The sequence below is a fragment of the Macaca mulatta genome, chromosome 1 (genome assembly GCF_049350105.2).
Source record: "Macaca mulatta isolate MMU2019108-1 chromosome 1, T2T-MMU8v2.0, whole genome shotgun sequence".
Classification (NCBI taxonomy): domain Eukaryota; kingdom Metazoa; phylum Chordata; class Mammalia; order Primates; family Cercopithecidae; genus Macaca; species Macaca mulatta.
Genome location: NC_133406.1, coordinates 238,815,630 through 238,829,512, shown reverse-complemented (window position 1 = coordinate 238,829,512; position 13,883 = coordinate 238,815,630). Strand labels below are relative to the sequence as shown.

The following is a 13,883-nucleotide window of genomic DNA, read 5'->3' as shown; positions in this document are numbered from 1 at the left end:
AGAAAGACCAAGACTTCCAGACGGGACTCCAGGCCAACAGGCTGTTAACCAGCAGTTGGCACTTAGTTGCCCTATACCCGTTTTGAGCTTCAGATGTTCAAGGCATGGCTCTGCACAGCCAACAGACTTGCCTCCCCTCAGTGCTCGACATCACCACCCTCTAAATATGCAAAGCAAACACAGAAATCATCCTGGCTTCCTTCCTTTCCCTACTCCCCTACACCCGGGTCCATCAGCAACCTGGCTGACTCTACTACCCATTTCTTCCCATTTCCTTAGTCCCCATCCTCAGCCAAACCACGCCATTTCTCATCAACAGTCTCCTTAAAATGACCTATGTCTCAATCTGTGCCCCCGACAATCCATTTTTCATTCAGCAATCTGAACAATCTTTTTTATTTTCTTTCTTTTTTTGAGACAGGGTCTCGCTCTGTTGCCCAGGCTCCAGTACAGTTGCGTGATCATAGCTCACTCACTGCAAACTCCAATTTCTGGGCTCAAGTGATGCTCCCTCCTCAACCTCGCCAGTAGCTGGAACTACAAGTACATGCCACGATACCCAGCTAATTTTTTCTTTTAAGTAGAGACAGGGTCTTAAACTCCTGGGCTCAAGCAATCCTCCTGCCTCAACCTCCCAAACTGTTAGGACTATAGGCACGAGCCACCGCACCCAGCCTTAACAAGCTTTTAAAATTCACCTTTTGTCACTTGGTGCTTAAAATCTTTCAACGGCTTCCCACTGCATCAAGGAAAACATCCAAGCTCTTCTCCAGTGTGGAAACTGTAGAAAATGCATCATCTGCACCAGGACACTCACTCACTGGGTGTAAATCAAGACTGTCCTGAGCAAACTGGGCCTCTGGCACCTGCCTGAGGCTGTGTGGCCAAGGCCTGACTTCCACCCCTACCTCCACCCTACAGACTTGCTCCTCTGAGCTGAGTTTCTGCCTGCTGTCCCTGCCGTGGGGCCTCTGCAATCACTGCCCTCTCCACCTGAAGCATGGAGGCTCCTTGCCTACCTGGTTCCTTCTCATCCTTCAGGCCTTCCCTAAAGACCCTAAACCAAGTGCCCTCTCCACCCAACAGCTCACAGCACCTACCATAGGCCTGAACTTCGCTTCCTCAAGTTCGCCATCTCCCCACAGAGAATGAACTATCAATTGCAACTTCGCAGTATTCAATCATCACCAAGCACAGTGTCTTGCTCGAAGTAAGTACTCGGTAAATATTTGTTAAAGAGTTCACTCCATCCCACAGATACCATTATTAACTGGGCCTCCTAAAGCAGGCAGTTCTCGAGGTCACACAGTATAGGAAAAGCTGTGATGAAAAATGACCATGGTTTCTACAGGTCCCACCATCAAGGACCAGAGTCTATCTCCTACTCTCCAAGCCTGTGCTAAGCTTTGCTTTTTTTTGTTTTCTTCCTTTATTTCTTGTAGAGATGGGGTCTCACTATGTTATCCAGGCTGGTTTCAAACTCCTGGCCTCAAGCCATTCTCTCACCTTGGCCTCCCAAAGCGTTGGGATTACAGGCATGAGCCAGTGCTCCTGGCCTGTGCTAGGCCTTATAACTTGCATTAAGCAAGGGAATACAGCAGAGGTGACACCGTGACTTCTAAACATGTCCTCAAGTAGCCTGTCAAACTGTGCTCCTGCCCTCATGGAATTCAGCCACTATGGGAGGAAGCCTGAGCTACACTGTTGGAGGGCAGGCTGAAGAGATCAGAGGCACCCTGGCTGAAAGCCCACGTGGTGAGGCCAATGGGAAGCACAACCCAGCTTACCTGCCAACCAACTGTAAACTGCCCTTGCTAGCGTGGCCAGCACAGTGAACAGAGACGAGCCCAGCCCACATCCATATACCCCCACATGATGATCAACAAGAAGTTACTGTTTTAAGTCACTTCATTTTGGGGTAGTTTGTTAACCAGCAATATATAACTGATATAAGGCCATGGCAATATGCTCTTTTTAAACTTGGCACCGAGACCGGGTGTGGTGGCTCACACCTGTAATCCCAGCACTTTGGGAGGCCGAGGTGGGCGGATCACCTGAGGTCAGGAGTTTGAGACCAGCCTAGCCAACATGGTGAAGCCCCGTCTCTACTAAAAATACAAAAATCAGCCAGGCGTGGTGGCTCACACCTATAATCCCAGCTACTCAGGAGGCTGAGGTAGAACTGCTTGAACCCGGGAGGCGGAGGTTGCAGTGAGCCAAGATGGTGCCACTGCACTCCAGCCTGGGCGACAGAGCAAGACTCCGTCTTACATAAATAAACTTGGCACTGAGAGTGCTGGACTGGACAATCCTCCATGGTGGAGCAGGATCACTGTGGCACACCCCAGCTGTGACAACCACCAAAGTATACAGGCAGGCAGCGTGGGGACTAAATACAAGAGGGAACACAAACCTGCCTCTAGGGGACTCAGCGCCTTCACAGGGAAGGAAAGAGTCCCTGCTTTGGGGGCATTCTTTATGTCTTCTCACTGACTTCTGATCTAGGTTACTGGTCCCCAAGAACAATCAGTGGGACAAATACTGGCAGCAGCCTCAATCCAACCCTGTGGAAGCTACCAAGGACAACACTCTTCAGTTCCCACAAAAGAAAGACGACTAGCAAAGCATGAACACAACGCACCCCCTGTCCAGGTGCAGGGACTCACGCCTGCAATCCCAGCACTCTGGGAGGTCAAGACGGGCAGATCATATGAGGTCAGGAATTCAAGAACAGCCTGGTCAACATGGCAAAACTCTGTCTCTACTAAAAATACAAAAATTAGGCCGGGCTTGGTGGCTCATGTCTGTCTGTAATCCTAGCACTTTGGGAGACTGAGGCGGGCAGATTGCCTGAGCTGAGGAATCGGAGACCAGCCTGGGCAACACAGTGAAACCTCGTCTCTACTAAAGCACCGGGAAAGCCAGGCGTGGTGGCATGCACCTGTAGTCCCAGTTACTTGGGAGGCTGAGGCAGGAGAACTGCTTGAACCTGGGAGGCAGAGGTTGCAGTGAGATGAGATTGCACCACTGCACTCCAGCCTAGGCAACAGAGCAAGACTCCATCTCTTAAAAAAAAAAAAAAAAAAAAAATTAGCTGGACGTGCTGGCACACGCCTGTAGTCCTAGCTACTTGGGAGGCTGAGACAGGAGAATTGCTTGAGCCTCCACCACACCAATTGTGTGGTGGAGGTTGCAGTGAGCTGAGATGGCGCCACTGCAGTCCAGCCTGGGGGACAAAGAGTGAAACCCTGTCTCAAAATAAAAAAGTGCCTCCTGCACTTCATTCTGTGAAGCATTCAGAATCCTCATAGCAGCAGTCCCCAACCTTTTTGACGCCAGGGACTGTTTTTGTGAAGGACAATTTTTCCACAGCGGGGATGGTTTCAGGATGAAACTGTTCCATCTCAGATCATCAAGCATTAGATTCTCATAAGGAGCACACTGCCTACATCCCTCACGGGTGCAGCTCACAACGGGGTTCACGCCCCTATGAGAATCTAACACTGCCACTGATCTGATAGGAGGTGGAGGTCAGGCGGGAATGCTCGCGTGCCCACCTCTCACCTGCTGTGCAGCCCGGCTCCTAACTGACCACGCAGGAGGAGTTGGGGGCCCATGCTTATAAGACATTTTATCTTTTTCTGTTTTTTTGAGACAAAGTCGCGCTCTGCCTCCCAGTCTGGAGTGTAGTGGTGTGATCTCAGCTCACTGCTACCTCAACTTCTCCAGTTCAAGTGATTCTCACACCTCAGTCTTCTGAGTAGCTGGGTCCACAGGTGCACGCTACCACACTCTATTAATCTTTCGTATTTTTAGCAGAGACAGGGTTTTGGCATGTTGGCCAGGCTGCTCTCAAACTCCTGGCCTCAAGCAATCCACTTGCCTTGGCCTCCCAAAGTGCTGGGATTACAGGCATGAGCCATCACACCTGGCCAAGGACACTTTACCTTTTTCTATTTTGTTTTGTTTTAGAGGCAGGGTCTTGCTATGTCACCAAGGTTGGAGTGCAGCTTACTGCAGCTATGAACTCCTGGGCTCAAGTGATCCTCTCATCTTGGCCTCCCAAAGTGCTAAGATGACAGGCGTGAGCCACTGCATCCAGCCCCTTTTTCTATTTAAATTCTCTTACAAGTTTCTTCAACCTCCAACGGAGACTTCATTTCACAAGCCTGGCCACAGGGGGAATGGGAAGACATGGGAGACAGCTAGAAACACAAGGGGCGAAGGATGAAGCTCCAGGAACTGTCACAGGTTCAACAGTGTCTCCCCAAAAATTCACGTCTACCTGGAATGTGGGAATGTGACTTTATTTGGAGCGTCTTTCCAGGTATGATTAGTTAAAACGAGGTCATACTGAATTAGGGTGGCCCTAATCTAATAACTATGTCCTTATAAGGAGAATAGCGACACCGAGAAAAGCCCACAGAAAACAGAGGTAGAGAGCGGCTCCTCTACAAGCCACACTGCTGGCACGCGCCAGAAGCCAGAAAGAGGAAAGGAAGGGTCTTCCCTTGGAGCCTTCAGAGGCACTGGGGCCAACACCCTGATTTCAGACTTCTGTCCTCCAGAACTAAGGGAATCAATCCATTCTGAGCCATCCAACTTGTGATGATTTGCTACAGCAGCCACAGGAAACTAACACTGTGTAATTTCTGAAGACCTTTACTAAGCCAGAACCACAAGGATAGAAATCAAGTGCACAGATCAGCTTGGAGAAGGACTTTTTTCCTTTTTCTTTGAATAGAGACAGGGCTGGAGTGCAGTCGAACAGTCAGGTCACTGCAGCCTCGAACTCCTGGGTTCAAACGATCTTCCCACCTTAGCCTCCTAGACAGCTAGCTGGGACTACAGGTGTATGCCAACAGGCCCAGTTAAGAAAAAGAGAGCGCAAGAGAGAAGACGCACGTGCGCGCACAAGAGACACAGAGAGAGAGAGAAAAGAAAGAGCGAGAGCAAGCGTGCACATGCACGAACCAGTGGGCAAGTGCGCACATGTGCAAAAATGGGGTCTCACTATGTTGCCTAGGTTGGTCTCAATCTTCCCTCCTCAGTCTTCCAAAGTGATAAGGGTCATAGGCATGAGCCAACACACCTGGTCAATGGAGAAGCATTTCAGGAATGAAGGCAAGGAGTCAAACAGCATCAGTAGTAGCGGTACTGGAAGCTAACACTTTGAGGTCCTGCTTGGCTTGAAGCTAAGAATTTTATGTGTAGCATGTCATTCAGTCCTCACAACAATCCTGTAAGACAAGAAAACTGAGGTAGAGATGTTCAATAGCCTGCTCCAGACCTCAAATCTGAGATGGCAGAACCAGGATGTCCAGCATATGGATACAGGTACAAAAAATACCACTGATATCTACATAATTACTATGTTTTCCAAGATGAATGACATTTGGAAACAATTACAAAGTAGAAAAATCATAATTTTAAGAATCTATATATACAGGCTGGGCATGGTGGCTCATGCCTGTAATCTCAGCACTTCAGGAGGCCAACGTGGGCGGCTCACTTGAGGTCAGGAGTTTGAGACCAGCCTGGCCAACATGGTGAAATCTCGTCTCTTATAAAAATACAAAATTAGCCAGGCATAGCAGCGCATGCCTGTAATCCCAGCTACTCAGGAGGCTGAGGCAGGAGAATCGCCTGAGCTGGGGAGGTGGAGGTTTCAGTGAGCCGAGATCGTGCCTCTGCACTCCAGCCTGGGCAATAAAGTGAGCCTCTGTCTCAAAAAAAAAAAAAAAAAAAAAAAAAAACACACACACTCACACAGAGTGGGACCCCCAATCCGAGGAAAAACATCTCCACACACATGCATGAGAAATACAGAACGCTAGAAGAAACATAATAATCTTACGTGGTTATTTCCTGATCGAGAGATTACAGATTTTTGCTGTATGTTCCTAATTTCCCTCTTTTATAAAATTTTATTTATTTAAAAAAAAAAAACAGAGACAGGGACTAGCTGTGTTGCCCAGGCTGGTCTCAAACTCCTGGCCTCAAGTGATTCTGCCTCAGCCTCCCAAAGTGTTAAGATTACAGGCATGAGCCACTATGCCCAACCCCCAATTTACTACAATGAACATCTTAGACATTTTTATTAGCAAAATGAAAAAGTTGAAAATAAAAATGAGACAACACGAACAAGATCTCCAGAGAAAGAGGACAGGATAGATGGTGGAGGCAATGGAAACAGACTGGGAAGTTTAAAAAGAGAAAAACAATAAGAGTGGCTAGAACAGATACCAAGATAAACTGGGTGTTGAGTTTTATAAGATTTAGGCATGTTTGAAAGTATAATACAAGGAGCCCCTGACAAGATAAAACTGTTAGTAACTGTTTTCCAGTGGAAAAATGTTCCTTTTGCTAACATAGGAAGAGGCAAATGCAGACACAGAAGTCTTCTCAGATGAATGGGGAGAAAGAGCTCATGTCGGCAGGTCTATACTGCACAGGCTCCAGGAGCAATGATCCAAGAACTGAGTTCATGCATGGGTTCCACTGTCACCAGGGCCAGCTGCCTGATCTCCTTGTACATCCAGTCATCTGTAAGATGAAGCTATTAACAGCACCTATCAGAGCTGATGTGAGGACCACGCAGGAACAGCATAGTTTTCAGCATGGCGCCTGATGCAAGGAAGGTACCCAACAAATGCAAGCTAATGGCACAGGCATCTTCAACAGGGCAACACGCAAGTGTGCCAACTGCTATGGGAGTGTCAGGCAGAGGGACTGGAAGGCCAAGGTTGTAGGGAATTTATTTCAACAGGAAAACCTTCAAGTACCTCTCCCAACACATAATCACATAATATGTATGCCAAGTGGAGATTAACCAATTTTCCAGGACTTATTTCAATTCCAAGTCCAAGCACAGCCCTGACTTGGGGCTTCTCCTGCCTGGAACCCTCTCTTCCCAGATGTCTGTCTGGTCTGTCTTCTCACCTCCTCCTACTCTCTCCTCAAATGTTTTCACCATCCTTTTCAACATGGAAGCACCAGCAATGCCTAGAGCCCTACAACAGACTCATCCGCCATCTTTTTCAGCACACAGCCTTTCCCATTGTCTCACAGGTGACGTGTCTCTCATCAAAGCAAGTTAGCATATCTTATTCACTGCCCATCACCTGCCCCTCCTTGACACATCTTCGGCCCTGAATATGTATTTTACCAAAGATCTCTCCCCTTTCCCTTTATGGGCGCCGCCCTGTCAGTATTCCCATCTAAAATCCGTGCAGACAGAGCCTCCCCAGCCCCACACTTGTCTCTCCGACTACTTTCCTACAAGACTCTCCTCACTCCACTGGAACTCACTGGCCTTCAGCAATCTCTACCACTGATGAATCCAGCTCCAACTTCAGACCATTCCCTCTGCTCTCAGAATACCTTCTGTAGGCTCCATGACACTAGTGCTGGGTCTCCCAACGTCTGGTCACTCCTTTATGTGTTTCTCTTCCTCTGTACATCCCTAATACAAGGGCCTCTTCTCACGCTACACCAATGGGTCTTCACCGCTGACAAATCTCGGTTCTCCTCCCCAGGAAAAGGCACAATCCTATAGTACTGCACATGGGGGCAGGGACAGGGTGCCTGCCTCCAGCTGAGAACTTCTCTGGTCCCCACAGGTGCCCTGGGCCTGGCCCACTCTCTAAACCAGCGCTGCTCAGATATTTCAGCTCAGGTCCCCCTACATCCTCAACTATTAAGGACCCCAGGGGCTTTTGTTTATGAGGGTTTGATCTATCGATATTTACTATGCTATAAATTAAAACTGAGATGTTCTAAAATTGTTTATTAAATGATTGGAAAATAAGCCCACTGCATGTTACCATACATAACATTTTTATAAAGAATAACTATTCTCTTGGCTGGGTGCAGTGGCTCGCCTGTAATCCCAGCACTTTGGGAAGCGGGCAGATCAGGAGGTCAGGAGATCAAGACCATCCTGGCTAACACGGTGAAACACTATCTCTACTAAAAACACAAAAAATTAGCCAGGCGCCTGTAGTCCCAGTTACTTGGGAGGCTGAGGCAGGAGAACGGTGTGAACCCAGGAGGCAGACCTTGCAGTGAGCCAAGATCATGCCACTGCACTCCAGCCCAGGGGACAGAGCGAGACTCCATCTCAAAAAAAAAAAAGGCCGGGCGCGGTGGCTCAAGCCTGTAATCCCAGCACTTTGGGAGGCCGAGACGGGCGGATCACGAGGTCAGGAGATCAAGACCATCCTGGCTAACACAGTAAAACCCCATCTCTACTAAAAATACAAAAAATCAGCCGGGCGTGGTCACGGGCGCCTGTAGTCCCAGCTACTCGGGAGGCTGAGGCAGGAGAATGGCGTGAACCCAGGAGGCGGAGCTTGCAGTGAGCCGAGATCGGGCCACTGCACTCCAGTATGGGCAAGAGTGCCAGACTCCGCCTCAAAAAAAAAAAAAAAAAAAAATTATTTTATTTTATTTTATATTTTATTTTATTTTATTTTTTGAGATGCAGCCTTGCTCTATCCCCCAGGCTGGAGCGCAGTGTCGCCATCTCAGCTCACTGCAACTTCTGCCTCCCAAGTTCAAGCGATTCTCCTGCCTCAGCTTCCTGAGTAGCTGGGATTACAGGCATATGCCACAATGCCCAGCTAATTTTTTTGTATTTTTAGTAGAGATGGAGTTTCACCATGTTGGCCAGACTGGTTTTGAACTCCCGACCTCCAGTCACCCGCCTGCCTCGGCCTCCCAAAGTGCTGGGATTACAGGCAATGTAGGAAAATGTAGGTTCACTGAATTAAGCAGATCTTCCATATACTGACACATTTCATTACATATTTTTAAAATTTCATTAGTATCATCACCTAGCTTATAAGAAAAGTCTATCAATACTGGGAAGATGTCGGCCGGGCACGGTGGCTCAAGCCTGTAATCCCAGCACTTTGGGAGGCCGAGGCGGGCGGATCACTAGGTCAGGAGATGGAGACCATTCTGGCGAACACGGTGAAACCCCGTCTCTACTAAAAAAAAAAAATACAAAAAACTAGCCGGGCGAGGCGGCGGGCGCCTGTAGTCCCAGCTACTCGGGAGGCTGAGGCAGGAGAATGGCGTAAACCCGGGGGGCGGAGCTTGCAGTGAGCTGAGATCCGGCCACTGCACTCCAGCCCGGGCGACAGAGCCAGACTCCGTCTCAAAAAAAAAAAAAAAAAAATACCGGGAAGATGTCAAGCTCATGGTAGCAGAACAAAGTTTTCCAAAATGTTCCTTTGAAAGCTCAAATTTTATTACTGGCAACAATAGTGTTAGTTATTTTCCTTGAAGTATCTCGTTCACTTCATTCATTTTCAAGATAGTATCTGCCAAATATCCACATCTAATCTAAACAGCCGTTGTTTTCTGTCCGCCATTCTTTCAACTCAATTACACAACTCCTGGAGACAGCTATTGTATTTCACTGTGCTTTATACCTACTTTCATTTTATCACACAAAATACTACAAAGATAGATTTTCAAAGGATAAGGTTTAATACAGTCAATTTTTATTGCTTCACCAAGGACATTAGATTAACAGGGTTTTCTTTCACGGCGGCTTCATGGCGGTGAAGAGCACTGTGAGTGCCGTGACAGTGGCTGCTGAGACTAGTTTGGTACCACAGCCTTGAGTTGTGCTAAGGAGCCAGGAGTTTTATCCTCCACTGCTTCTGCAGCATCAATGAAATGTCAACACAATGAAAAGTTAAATAACATCTTAATATGATTATGAAAATAGTTCTGACCGGGCCGGGCACGGTGGCTCAAGCCTGTCATCCCAGCACTTTGGGAGGCCGAGGCAGGCGGATCACGAGGTCAGGAGATCGAGACCATCCTGGCTAACACGGTGAAACCCCCCCCAAAAAAAAAGAAAATAGTTCTGACCAAGTGAATTCCTGAAACGGTCTCGGGAGCCCCTAGGGGTCCACGACCACACTTGAAGAACCACTGCTCTAAGTGACCACTGCTCCTAAGGCTTCGATCATCATCGAGATGTTGCTGACTCCCAAGGCCTGCCTCCACCCAGACCTATCCTCCAGAGCTCCCATTCACAGGCACAGGAGTCACCACGTCACATTTACTGTGCACTGTTTCAGGGGCTGGTCTGCAGGGAACCAGAGTGCCTGTGTCCATGGAGCTTAGAACAAGTGGGAAGAGCAGTATCAGGCTATGAAGACAGAGTGGGGTAAAGCGACAGAGATCAATGAGATCAGAGCACACCCTCAGAGGAAGGGATACATGAACAAAGGCCTGAATGGAGAGAGGGAGTGAACTGTGCAAACACACAGCCAGGAGGAGAGTTTTCCAAGGACAGGGAGGAGAAAATATAAGGCCCGCTGTACCCTTGATGCAAAACATGAGAATGCCTCAGAGACTCCTCAAACCCAACACGCACAAACTAAACTCATCATGCCCCACAGCTACCCAGAGGGCAGATAGAAACCTGTGGTCATTTACATCTTTCTCGCCACCCTCACCTTCCCTTCGGTCACCAGGTCTTATCAGTCATCACCCTGCTCCAGACCCCTTTCCTTTTCTACACCAGCTTTGCCAACTGACTAGAGTCCCCTCCCTCCCCTGAGCACTCTACGTTCAACTACCAAGTAATGATCCCCATCAGATCAATCTCCTTACAACTCTTCCAAGGCTTCCTGGAGCTCTCAAGGTAAAAGTTCATTTTTTTCTTCTTTTTTGAGTCTCACTCTGTCACCCAGGCTGGGGTTATCTTGGGTCACTGCAACCTCCGCCTCCCGGATTCAAGCCATCCTTGTGCCTCAGCCTGATGAGCAGCTGAGAATACAGGTGTGCACCACCATACCTGGCTAATTTTTATACGTTTAGTAGAGATGAGGTTTCACCATGTTGGCCAGGCTGGTCTCAAACTCCTGACCTCAAGTGATCCGCCCGCCTTGGCCTCCCAAAGTGGTGGGATTACAGGCGTGAGCCACTGTGCCTGGCCTCAAGGTAAAAGCTCTTTATCCAGGCTCTAAACCTTTTGGCTTCCACTTCTTACCACTCTGCTAGCCCTTTGGAACTTCCGTCCCTGGATGTGCTGTGCTCTTACCCGCTGGATAATTACTGATCACCTGGCACACATTGTGCTGGGTGCTGGAGACAGTAAAGGAGACCAGTTGGTTGCCGGATAAAAAACACACCATCTCATCAGCCTAGGATACACTCCTCCCCTCCATCCCCACCTGCCTGCCAGACAGACTCCAATTCAGGTCTCAACTTAAAGCTTTTCTATGAGAAGCTGCCACTAAACTCTGGACAGGGTGGTCTCCCTGGGAGCCACAGCCAATGCCCTCTGCTCTGTGCCTGCGTGTCAGGCTCCCTATTAGACCATGAATTCAGCAAGGCCCTGGATCACGTGCCTTCTACTACGGCTCACTGCCTCAGGACCCAGTAAGGTGCTAAGTTGGGGCCGGGCACGGTGGCTCACGCCTGTAATCCTAGCACTTTGGGAGGCCAAGGCGGGAGGATTGCCTGAGCTCAGGAGTTCGAGACCGGCATGGGCAACACGGTGAAACACCATCTCTACTAAGATTTAAAAAAAAAAAAAAAAAAAATTTGCCAGGCGTGGCGGCATGTGCCTGTAATCCCAACTATTTGGGAGGCTGAGGAAAGAGAAGCGCCTGAACCCGGGAGGCAGAGGTTGCAGTAAGCTGAGATCACGCCACTGCACTCCAGCCTGGGTGACAGAGCAAGACTCTATCTCAAAAAAAAAAAAAAAGAGAGAGAGAGAAGGTGCTAAGTCAACATCTGTTAAACAAATAAACAAATCAGTATTACAGTTTATAAAAATAAGTAGAAAATATTTATTGTCCCTAGTCAGCAAAAATCAACGGATGTCAACAAATTTTGGTGCAATTCAAAAAACTCTAGCTTCATAAATGGGGGGAGGAGAATTCTCTAAAAAATGAACATAAACAGGCAGGGCATGGTGGCTCACACCTGTAATCTCAGCACTTTGGGAGGCCGAGGCCAGTGAGGTCAGGAGTTCGAGACCAGACTGGCCAATACGGTGAAACTCCATCTCTACTAAAAATACAAAAATCAGCTGGGTGTGGTGGCGGGCGCCTGTAATCCCAGCTACTCTGGAGGCTGAGGCAGGAGAATCGTTTGAACCCAGGAGGTAGAGGTTGCAGTGAGCCGAGATCACGCCATTGCACTCCAGCCTGGGCGACAGGGCAAGACTCCATCTCAAAAAAAAGGACAAAAACTTAACAGTTTTCAAAATGAGGCATAGTTCAAGATTATTCTGCAAAGGTAAAGGAAAGCCTTTAAGACCAGGGTGCTGTGGCTCACATCTATAATCCCAACACTTTGGGAGGCTAAGGCAGGAGAATCACTTGAACCCAGGAGTTGGAGACCAGCCTGTCCCTGTCTCTACAAACAATTTTAAAAAATTAGCTAGGCAAGGTGGCATGTGCCTGTGGTCCCAGTTACTTGTGAGACTGAGACAGGAAGATCGTATGAGCCCCGGAGGTCCAGGTTGCAGTGAGCCATGATCATACCATCACATTCCACACTCCAGCCTGGGTGACACAACAAAACCCTATCTCAAAAAAAAAAAAGAAATAAAAAGAAACAAAACCGCCGGGCGCGGTGGCTCAAGCCTGTAATCCCAGCACTTTGGGAGGCCGAGACGGGCGGATCACGAGGTCAGGAGATCGAGACCATCCTGGCTAACCCGGTGAAACCCCGTCTCTACTAAAAAATACAAAAAACTAGCCGGGCGAGGTGGCGGGCGCCTGTAGTCCCAGCTACTCGGGAGGCTGAGGCAGGAGAATGGCGTGAACCCAGGAGGCGGAGCTTGCAGTGAGCTGAGATCCGGCCACTGCACTCCAGCCTGGGCGGCAGAGCGAGACTCCGTCTCAAAAAAAAAAAAAAAAAAAAAAAGAAACAAAACCTTTCAAGAAAAGACAAGGATGTGAGAGAAGATTTAGTAGAAAGTAAGGCACTAAAGGCTGGGCACAGTGGCTCACACCTGTAATCCTAGTATTTTGGGAGGCCAAGATGGGCGGATCACAAGGTCAGGAGATCGAGACCATCCTGGCTCACATGGTGAAACTCCATCTCTACTAAAAACACAAAAAAGTAGCCGGGCATGGTGGCGGACACCTGTAGTCCCAGCTACTCGGGAGGCTGAGGCAGGAGAATGGTGTGAACCCAGGAGGCGGAGTTTGCAGGGAGCTGAGATAGCGCCATTACACTCCAGCCTGGGCTACAGAGTGAGACTCCGTCTCAAAAAAAGAAAAAAAAAGAAAGTGAGGCAGTAAATAAGTGATAGGGATTTGCAAAGATAGCTAATATATATGTTCCACACCCTGAATTAATATTCTTCTGGAACCATGGAGAAAGAAAAATCTCAGTACATTGTCATCTTATAACAACATTTTTTAACCTTGCCATAAAAGAAATTTTTACAAAGGCCATCAGCAACAGAAATGGCTAACCCTTGCACAGCTCTGTTATCAGTGCCCGCATCCAGACTCACTCAGTCCTCACAATGACCCCATGAAGGCGGCTCTCGGATGCCTGTTTCACAGATGAGGACAGACACAGAAGTCCTAACACTGCAGGTGACCTAAATTAAGGCAGGCTCAGGGAGAACAGAAAGCTCCTGTGGAAAGGCAGAAGTTGGCTTGATCTTGATTTTCAGTGCGAATAAAAGTCCTAACACTGCAAATCAGCCAGTGAGGTGACAGAGCTGAGCTGGGCTCTAACTTAGTGCCAATCCTTTTGGAAACCACTGAATTTATCTCCCTCCCTAGAATTTAGGAACTATTTTAAAATTCCTATGACAAACTTCTGAAACCTACTGTAGACTCTCTGACATGCTCATCTAATTAGAAAGTGTCCAGAATTTTTTTTTT

The 13,883-nt window shown here is 48.2% G+C and overlaps 1 protein-coding gene and 1 long non-coding RNA gene across 2 annotated transcripts in view; one reads left to right on the top strand and one right to left on the bottom strand.

Moving 5' to 3' along the window:
* The window catches only part of GNB1 (G protein subunit beta 1), a gene marked incomplete at its 5' end in the record, with an annotated part of 113,260 nt that overhangs the window by 91,934 nt on the left and 7,443 nt on the right, over window positions 1–13,883 (bottom strand).
* Window positions 3,949–10,714, top strand: LOC144337165 (uncharacterized). Its single transcript, XR_013409869.1, has 2 exons — window positions 3,949–5,459; window positions 9,274–10,714. It is a non-coding gene; the product is annotated as an uncharacterized LOC144337165 (long non-coding RNA).